General features: G+C 47.3%; 1 long non-coding RNA gene across 6 annotated transcripts in view; it reads left to right on the top strand.

The window, feature by feature from the left end:
• The window catches only part of LOC126513264 (uncharacterized), a 41,541-nt gene that overhangs the window by 14,388 nt on the left and 18,831 nt on the right, over window positions 1-8,322 (top strand). Inside the window, exon 1 of one of the 6 annotated variants that reach the window (XR_007595269.1) lies at window positions 3,203-3,330. The exons of the other annotated variants lie outside the window; for them this stretch is intronic. This is a non-coding gene — a long non-coding RNA (uncharacterized lncRNA). Of the gene's footprint in view, window positions 1-3,202; window positions 3,331-8,322 lie in introns of those variants that run through there. 6 annotated transcript variants of the gene reach the window in all.

Genomic DNA, 8,322 nt, shown 5'->3' on the forward strand with positions numbered 1-8,322 from the left:
CATTTCAGGTTCCCTATCCTCAGCTGCCCCAGGAACTAACTGGGGACATCGCCCTGGGCACCTGGGAGCCCCTCTAGGTCCAAGTCTCTTGCCAACCCTAAGATGGCTCCCTTAATTAAGATATGTGCTTCCCTGCTCCCCTATCCATCCTTCCTTTATCCCAATAATCCCGTTTCCCCAAGTTCCCCCCAACCTCCCCTTCTCACTTTTCTCTCCCCATCTCCCCTTACCCCCCTCCCACCCCTAGCTCTGGCTTCTTATTGGCTAACTCATACATATTAACTTAACCCATTTCTACTAATCTGTGTATTGCCATGTGGCTGTGGCTTACTGGCTAAAGTTCTGGCATCGGTCTCCGGCAGGGCTACAAGGTTTCTCTCTGGCTCTGCCTCCTTTCTCACAGCATTCTGCTTAGTTCCCCCGCCCCCCATCCCATAACCCCCACCCCCACCTACCTAAGTTCTGCCCTATCAACAGGGCAAGGTAGTTTCTTTATTTATTAATGGTAATCACAGCATACAGAGGGGACTCTCACATCACACACACACACATTTATATATGAACAATGCATAGTTAGCCGAGGATAGCTAGCATCAACCTCATAATCCTCCCACAGCTGATCCCTGGGAACCACAGGCATGTATTTATTATCCAGCTTATTAAATAAAAACTTTTATAAGATAAGTACTTTAGACACAGAATTTGAGCAAAGTCTTGTAAGCCTTTAACTCTATTGGTTTGCTAGTGTTCATTCCTCTGTGAAAGAAATGGAAATATTAAATTGTTTCCATTTGACCTGTTTGTGTTGATAGTGACTTATTTGTCTCTCCCTCCCAAGTGTTGAGATTTAAAAGGATGAGCTACCACATGTGGCTGGATTTCTTCTTCCTCTACAGAGGAGAGGAGTCTGGCAGAAGCATGTAGTGCTGACCTTAGTAGCAGAGAGGAGGACCAGGATACTGCAAGCTCAGAGAATTACTGAGAGGGGTTCAGGCTTTGGCTGGGAGGTGGGAAGCTTGCAAACCCACTGCCTTTGCAAACCGCTCAAGGACCTGATGTGGGGAATCCCTTTTGCCCTGTGGAATCCCTGTGCACTGCTCCTTGGCTGCTTGGTTACTGAAGGGCTTCAGTGGGCTGCAAAGCAGAGCGCTGATTTGAACTTGCTGCCTTTCTGTAGGTAGAGAGATCTGGTAAGGATGGTTATTTTGGAGTATAACAGGCTCCGGCCCTCTTCTGGTGCCCTGCGATGCTGGGTCCAGGGCTTTGCAGCCCCAGATATGCCCACACGTACACACAGAGGAAGCCATAATCCCAGTCTCTCAGGGATAATGTGAGTATTAATATAACAACAGGGGACCAGGGATGTCTCGCAGTTGGCGCAGTGCTTGCTAGTGTGCACAGAACCGGGGCTCTGATCCCAGCACTGCACAAACTGAGCATGATGGGGTACACTGTAAAACCACGACTCTCAAGGTGGAAGCTAGAAGCCCAGAAATTCAGGATTATCCTCTATACCAGTGGTTCTCAATCTTTCTAATCCTTCAACCATTAATACAGTTCCTCATGTTGCAGTGAAAGCACACCACAAAATTATTTTGTTGCTACTTCAGAACTGTAATTTTGCTGCTATTAAGAATCATAATGTAAATATCTGATATGCAGGATATCTGAAATGCAACCTCTATGAAAGGGTTGTTTGACCCCCACCAAAGGGGTCACAACCCCCAGGTTGAGAACTTCTGGTCTATACACATGGAATTGGAGGCCAGTTTGGGCTACATAAGATCCAACCCCTAAAACACCACCCCACCCAATAAACCCAAGAATGTAGTGTTCTATGTTTTGTTTTGAAATTAACTTGAGAATTTCATTCAGGAGTACACTGTATCTGGATCCTTTCCCTCCTTCCCTTTCTCCCTCCCAGCTCCTGCCATGTCCCCGTCACTTCCTCTCAAACTCATGACCTCTTCTTCTTCCACAATTATTGTTCACACACACACACACACACACACACACACACACCCCACAACCTATTCAGTCCAATTAGTATTATTGTATGTGTCTGTGCTTATACTTAGTGGTGCCCACTAAAGATCCCTAAGAAGAGCAAATTCTCTCTCCTTCAGCTACTCAGCTAAGTGTGGGGCGTTGTGCGCCCTGCACAGGTTATAATGCTGAGAGTTCCTGGGTCCGACCACTTTGTCCTCTCCTGAAGACACTACCAAGCAGCAGCTGCCGTGGCCCTTACAATAACGAGGTTTCAAGAAGCTAAGACTACTTTTAGTAAATATTCTGTTTCTTGCCTGACTCTTTGTTCCCGTTTTGAATTGTGGAATAACGGCTCACAGTGCGAAGCAGGGCACCGGAGGGCCATTCATGCTGGCATTCTCTACTCGGCCACGGTGCCCTGAAGCTGAGTGCCTCTCTCAGGGGAGCCCCAGAGCTGCACAAGGAGAAACAGCTTTTGGTCTGCTGCCAGCTGGAGCACAGCCTCTCCAGAGCAGTCCTGGGTGCTGCCCCGGAACTGGACCTGCTGGGACTGAGGAGGCCTGGCTTCTCTGGGCTTGGCAAATTTCTTTCGACTTTCCAAAGAACCCTGCCCGGGTCCTGCCAGGAGTGCTGTGTTTCCCTTCTTCCTCAGACAGTTTCTGTTCATCAGTCAAGGCATCTTGGAACAAGAATTCATCACTTTGGGGACATTTTCCCTAAAGGCTCCAGCCTGTGACACATGTTCCAAGATAAACATACTGTGTCCCAACCCCTGAGACTTTCTGTATTGCCACCCCAGCAGTCACGGATTGTGTCTGTTTCCTCAGCTAGATGCTGCTTGAGGTGGAAAAAAAAAAGGTTATTCCAGCAAATGTTTGATAGAATTAACTTTAGCTGCCTGAATTTGCATGGGTCTCCAGAAGAGAGAGAGAGAGAGAGAGAGAGAGAGAGAGAGAGAGAGAGAGAGAGAGAGAGAGATGCTCATGTCAGTGTGTTGATTACTTCTGTGCACGATTCTCTGGGAAGATGAATAGTTTCCCCACAACTTTTTAGTAAATCCTATTACTTTTCTGCTAAGTGTTTTTACAAAATGTAGCCATCTTCATGAAGGGCATATTTAATCTGACCTTACTTCTCCACCGAAAGTTAGGTCAACAATTAGGTCATCAAAACAGAGAGCTCAGGGGGAGACGTGGCTCTGCTGGTCGTCCGCCAAGCTTGCAGAAAGCTCTGATTTAACCCCTGAATGACGTCATCTGCATGGGGTGCTGTACACCTGGAACACCAGCCTCAGCAGGGAGAAGGGATGGTCAGAACCTCAAGATTATCCTCAGTTATAAAGTAAGTTTGAAGCCAGCCTGGGGCACATAAAACAAGCAAACAAACAAAATAAAACAGGACCAAAGAAACCGAAGTGTGTGTGTGTGTGTGTGTGTGTGTGTGTGTGTGTGTGTGGAGGGGAGCTTCTGAAAAATGTTTTCTTTTCCTTGGACATCTGAGAAGGGAAGTAAACTTGTTTTTCTTTCCATGTGACTGAGAGGAGCCTGAAGTCGCCTGTTTATGAAAGCGTCGCTGGAGCTTTAGACCCCCCTAGGAGGACTCGGGCAGGGCTCTGGGAACGGAGACGTGGCCAGCTGTTCTTGCTGTGGGTAGAAGCGCTGTTGTCACAGTGGTGAGACGATGACTGACACATGAAGCGGGGCAGTTCTGAGCACTAGGGACAGTGGCGAGGGTTTCTGTGCGCTGGACCCATGTGGATTTCGCAGTCTGTGTCTAATATTTATAAAGAAACGTGCATGACAACTGACCTCTACTATAGACACTCGGGCAGACCACGACTTGAAGGCTAGCTGGTGAGAAAGCCTGAGGTTAGAGGCTAGGTTCTAGAATTTACCAGGGCAGTAACCTTGAACAAGCTGCTAAGTGGTAGCTTTTTCAACTTCTTACTGGGTTAAATAGGAACAAGTGTTTTCTATCTTCTAAATTAGAACTAACGAAATCAGGGCTTAACAGTAATCTTTATTGTTGTTGTTGTTGTTGTTGTTGTTGTTGTGTGTGTGTGCATACACATGTGGGTTCACAAGTCTGTACATGTGTGTGGAGGCCTGAGGATCACCCTGGCTGTAATTCTTGGAAGACATCCAATTTGTTTTCTTGAGACAGGGTCTTTGATTGGCCTGGATTGCTGAGTCGGGTGAATGGGCTTGCTACAAGTGCAAGGAACCTACCTCTTTGGGGCTGATGTTACATGAGTGTGCCATCATACCTGCCCTTTTCTTTAAAACCAAACCATTAGTGCGTGCGTGCATGCGTGTGTATGGTGTGTGTGTTGCGAGTGGACACATACAAGTGTCTGAGAGCATGCATTCAAGGGCATTACTGTAGAAGTTAGAAGACAGTTTGTGGGAATAGGATCTCTCCTTTTACCATGTGGATCCTAGAGATTGAACTCAGGCTATCAGGATTGGTGACAAGGACCTCTCTCATCGTCCTTTTATTGCCCGTGGGTTCTATAGATGGGACTCAGGTCCCTGTGCTTGCAAAGAAAATAATTTAAGTGCACTGAGTGCTCTCTCCAGCCTTGTAAGTTTTATTATTGGCAATGGATAGATTCGAGCATGGATCTAAAGTGTCGACCATGAAATGAATCTCATATCTTGTTTTCCCATTTTCACTTTGCCTTTGCAATGCCAAGAGGTTTGGACAGATGTCAATATTATTCTTCAGGCAATGAGTCCATACCTTGACAGGGGCTGGGAAACTGCGGTACAGGGAAGAGTAGGGTGTGGCCTTCAGCAGAGGTAGCTGATGAAATGTGGGCTGGATGCCTGAGCCCAAATGTCTCACGGGTTACTTCATGCCTTGAAAGGGACGGGACATTCCCATCATCTCCAGGTGCTGATACGCAAGGTAAGTGAGGTCGAGGAGCCCGAATCCTGGCAGCAACTAGCTGTACCGCCTGAGGCAGGCTACTTAACCTCTGAGACTTCAAATTTTCATCATCCATAAAAATAGACTAATACCTGCTTTCAGAGATGTTGTAAGGCTTGAGATTCAGGTTAACCTCAATTATCTGCTTTCATGGAAGAGAGCAAAAGATAATCCAGGGGAAAAAAGGGAATTTCTCTTTAGCTTTGAGTCTATAATGATGCCTTTTAACTCATCAGTTTTTCTCTTAGTTCTTTGTTTACATGCCGGGAGGATGCCGATGTGTTCGTGGAATACTGGTGGGTGGTGTGATCTAGTCAAGGAGAGCACAAGCCTTTCTCAGGTCACTGAGAAATGATGGTGACACAGAGGTCATCTCACACTTCCGTGCTAGTCTGTGTACCACCTGGTGACAGGGACATACGTGAGAATGTGGAGCATGCCTAGTGGGGTGACCCACATGGGACCGGAAGGGAAACCTTCCCGTAGTAGAGGTGGCTGCTCCTCAGGAAGCTTCACAAGTGAGTACTGCAGACAGGCTGGCGACCGCAGAGGCAGCACTGTGCTTCTCTGTTCTTATCTCTGCCACCACAGTGTCACAGTGCTGTAGACCCTCATCATCCCATGGGGAGGAAAGCATCTGCACACTGCTGGCCCACAGCCTGGTGCTTTAGAGGGGGTTCGGATGCAGTCGGGCAAGTCTTAGCTGACCTTGGATACTTGCCTCTGGGTCTCCAATGTTCTCTTCTGGAAAAGCAACCTTTTCAATCTATAAAGCAAAAACATTGATTATTTCCACTCGATATTTGGAATAATCACGTGCTCAAAAGAAAACATCTCCGTTTCTTTTCCTTCTTTGAGACGGGGTCTCCACTGCGTAAATCAGACTGGCGTCACACTCACAGGGAGCTACGTGCCTCTGCCTCCCAAGTCCTGGACTGACGGCATGCACCACCACACCTGCTTACCTTCATTTCCCGTGAAGTTAGTGAGTTCTTTCTCTTCTCCCATACTCTGGGATAGCCATTGTCTGATCTTTTGGTTTCTTCCCATCAGAACACAGTCTCCCACCAGATCCTCAGACAAACTGTCAAGCCCTTGTTCTGTTCGGCTCCTGTAACTTAACAGTCAAAAAGAAGGGTAGGCCCCAATAGACATGCTCAGACCTGCTCCTGTCTCAAGTTTTATATTAACTCTTTCTTAAGAATCTTGTTGGTTATAAATCGTATATATTCTGCTAGTTTATATGGCATATCAACACCACTTTCTTTGGTTATCCTATTAATTGCTATATTGCAAGAGGAAGCATACTAGCTTGTCTATTTACGCCCCCTCTTCGTCTAAAACAGAGGCTGTGGGGGAGCAATGGCAGCGCAGTGGTGTGCGAACTGTTGATGGGTTTGAGGTCAGTGACTTGAATCAAGGTTGATCCGCAGGTAAGTGCTGGCTGTGCAGCTTCAGACCAACCCTGTCACCTTGTGCTTCCACTTGCTGAAACTCACTCCAAGATACACAGCTAGAACATGGAACAACCAAAGTGTGTGTGTGTGTGTGTGTGTGTGTGTGTGTGTAGAGAGAGAGAGAGAGAGGTGGATGTGTGTACATGTGTATGCACATGGATGTTGAAGGCTGAGGTTGGCATGTGTCTTTGTTTAATCACTCTCCAGCATCATTTTTTAGAGCCAGGTCGGTTCTTTCACTGAAACCGTCACACACTTATTTGGAAAGCCTAGGTGTCTGGTGTGTGCCAGAGACTTCTGTCTCCACCTGCTTCATCCTGGGGTCACAGCCCCATGACATCACCCCTGACCTTTTATGTAGGCTCTAGAGATCCAAGTTCAGGTCTTCATCCTTATTTGGCAAGCATGTTGCTATATGAGCCTTAATTTTGGTCCTAAGTTTAGAGCACCTTCTACTACATATCGCCCCCCCCCACACACACTGGGGGACAGTGTAGTTGAAAACCTAATTCTTTGAAGTATCATGGGAACAAAAACTGTGAAGGTCGAACTAGCTGCTTCCCTTTAAGCCCCTGATGGCCTGTGTCTCCAAATGCATATGCATTAGTTCTTCTGCCAGGATATGGGGGGGGGGGTTACACCTGTCCCTGTTCCCATAATACTTGAGGTAGTTTATTGCTCAAGCTAATCTTTACCTGCTTTCAGTGACTCAGCGAAGGGATCATCAAGTTCACATGCTGATGCGAATAGAGAGGGAGTAACAGGCGTTTACGATCTATTGAGAGGCAAGCATGGACACATCCAATAAACGTTTCTATGCAAATGGAACGTTCTGCTTAAGTCAATCTGTTAACGTGCATGTTGTAAGTTCCATAGATGCACTGCAAATAAATCAATAAACAGATGAACAAACATCGTGGTTGACAGGTTGAGGAGACAGCAAAATCAACAAGCCTCCCTTCCTAGACCCCTCAGCCTGTGGCAGACTGTCATGCAAATCAGAGAGGATCTAGGCTCAGAATGCTCATACTCCTCCCTGAGGGAGCACTCTGATCAGATGGACGCAACTCGCTTGGCTGTCCAGTGCAGCATGAGGCAGAATTAAGACTGACAAGTCCTTGTGGCTATGACCTCAGAGTTACCCTGTCTCTGGAATGAGTGAGGTCTCAGGGACGGTCACAGGGAGAAGTCCCCTCAATGGGAGGGAGCAGCAGCGGGTCTATTGACACGCACGAGTCGTGGCTTTCTTTTTGCCATCTTGAGACTGTAGTTTGACCTGGTGATGATCTTTAGAACTACTAATGGCTTCGCACGTCCTGATTCTAATGGAGAACAGTGGCTCTCAGCTGGAACTCCCTTTGTCCCTTCCTTATCTCGGAGGATCTTTGGCTGTATTTGGAGACAGTATTTTGTGTGTCACAAACCACGGTGTGTGGTGAGTGGAGAGAAGCCTGGAATGCTGCCAGACAGCCCTAGGTGCACAGACAACCACTGTGACCCGCATGACAAGCATTTCCCTAGGTCCTGGTGTCAGTAGTCCAGAGGTTAGGGCCCTGATTTGGAGGCTCTGGCAGCACTGGATGGTTGGCCCTCTAAGGGATGTTAAGCAACTTTACTTTTGCAGAATACTTTGAGATCTTAGGATAAAAGTTGCTGTGTACGTTTTTTAAAAGAAAAACTCATGTTGCTACATGCTCTCAGGTTTCAGGGAGGCTTTTGACAAGGTCTGACTCAACTTTTTCCCGAATTTTAAAGGGACATGTAAATCCCCTCCCTTCCCTTTCTCTCCCCCCCACTCTCCTCTCCCCTCTTGTTTTCTCCCCTCCCTCTCCTCCCCTCCTTTTCCATCTCCTCTCTTCTCCCCTTGATTCCCTTCCTCTCCTCTCCCTTCTTTCCCCTCCTTTCCCTCTCCTCTCCTCTCCCCTTCTCCTCCTCCCCTCCCCTC

Source organism: Alexandromys fortis, unplaced genomic scaffold (genome assembly GCF_014885135.2).
Source record: "Alexandromys fortis isolate MF-2015 unplaced genomic scaffold, M_Fortis_MF-2015_v1.1 scaffold_127, whole genome shotgun sequence".
Classification (NCBI taxonomy): Eukaryota; Metazoa; Chordata; class Mammalia; order Rodentia; family Cricetidae; genus Alexandromys; species Alexandromys fortis.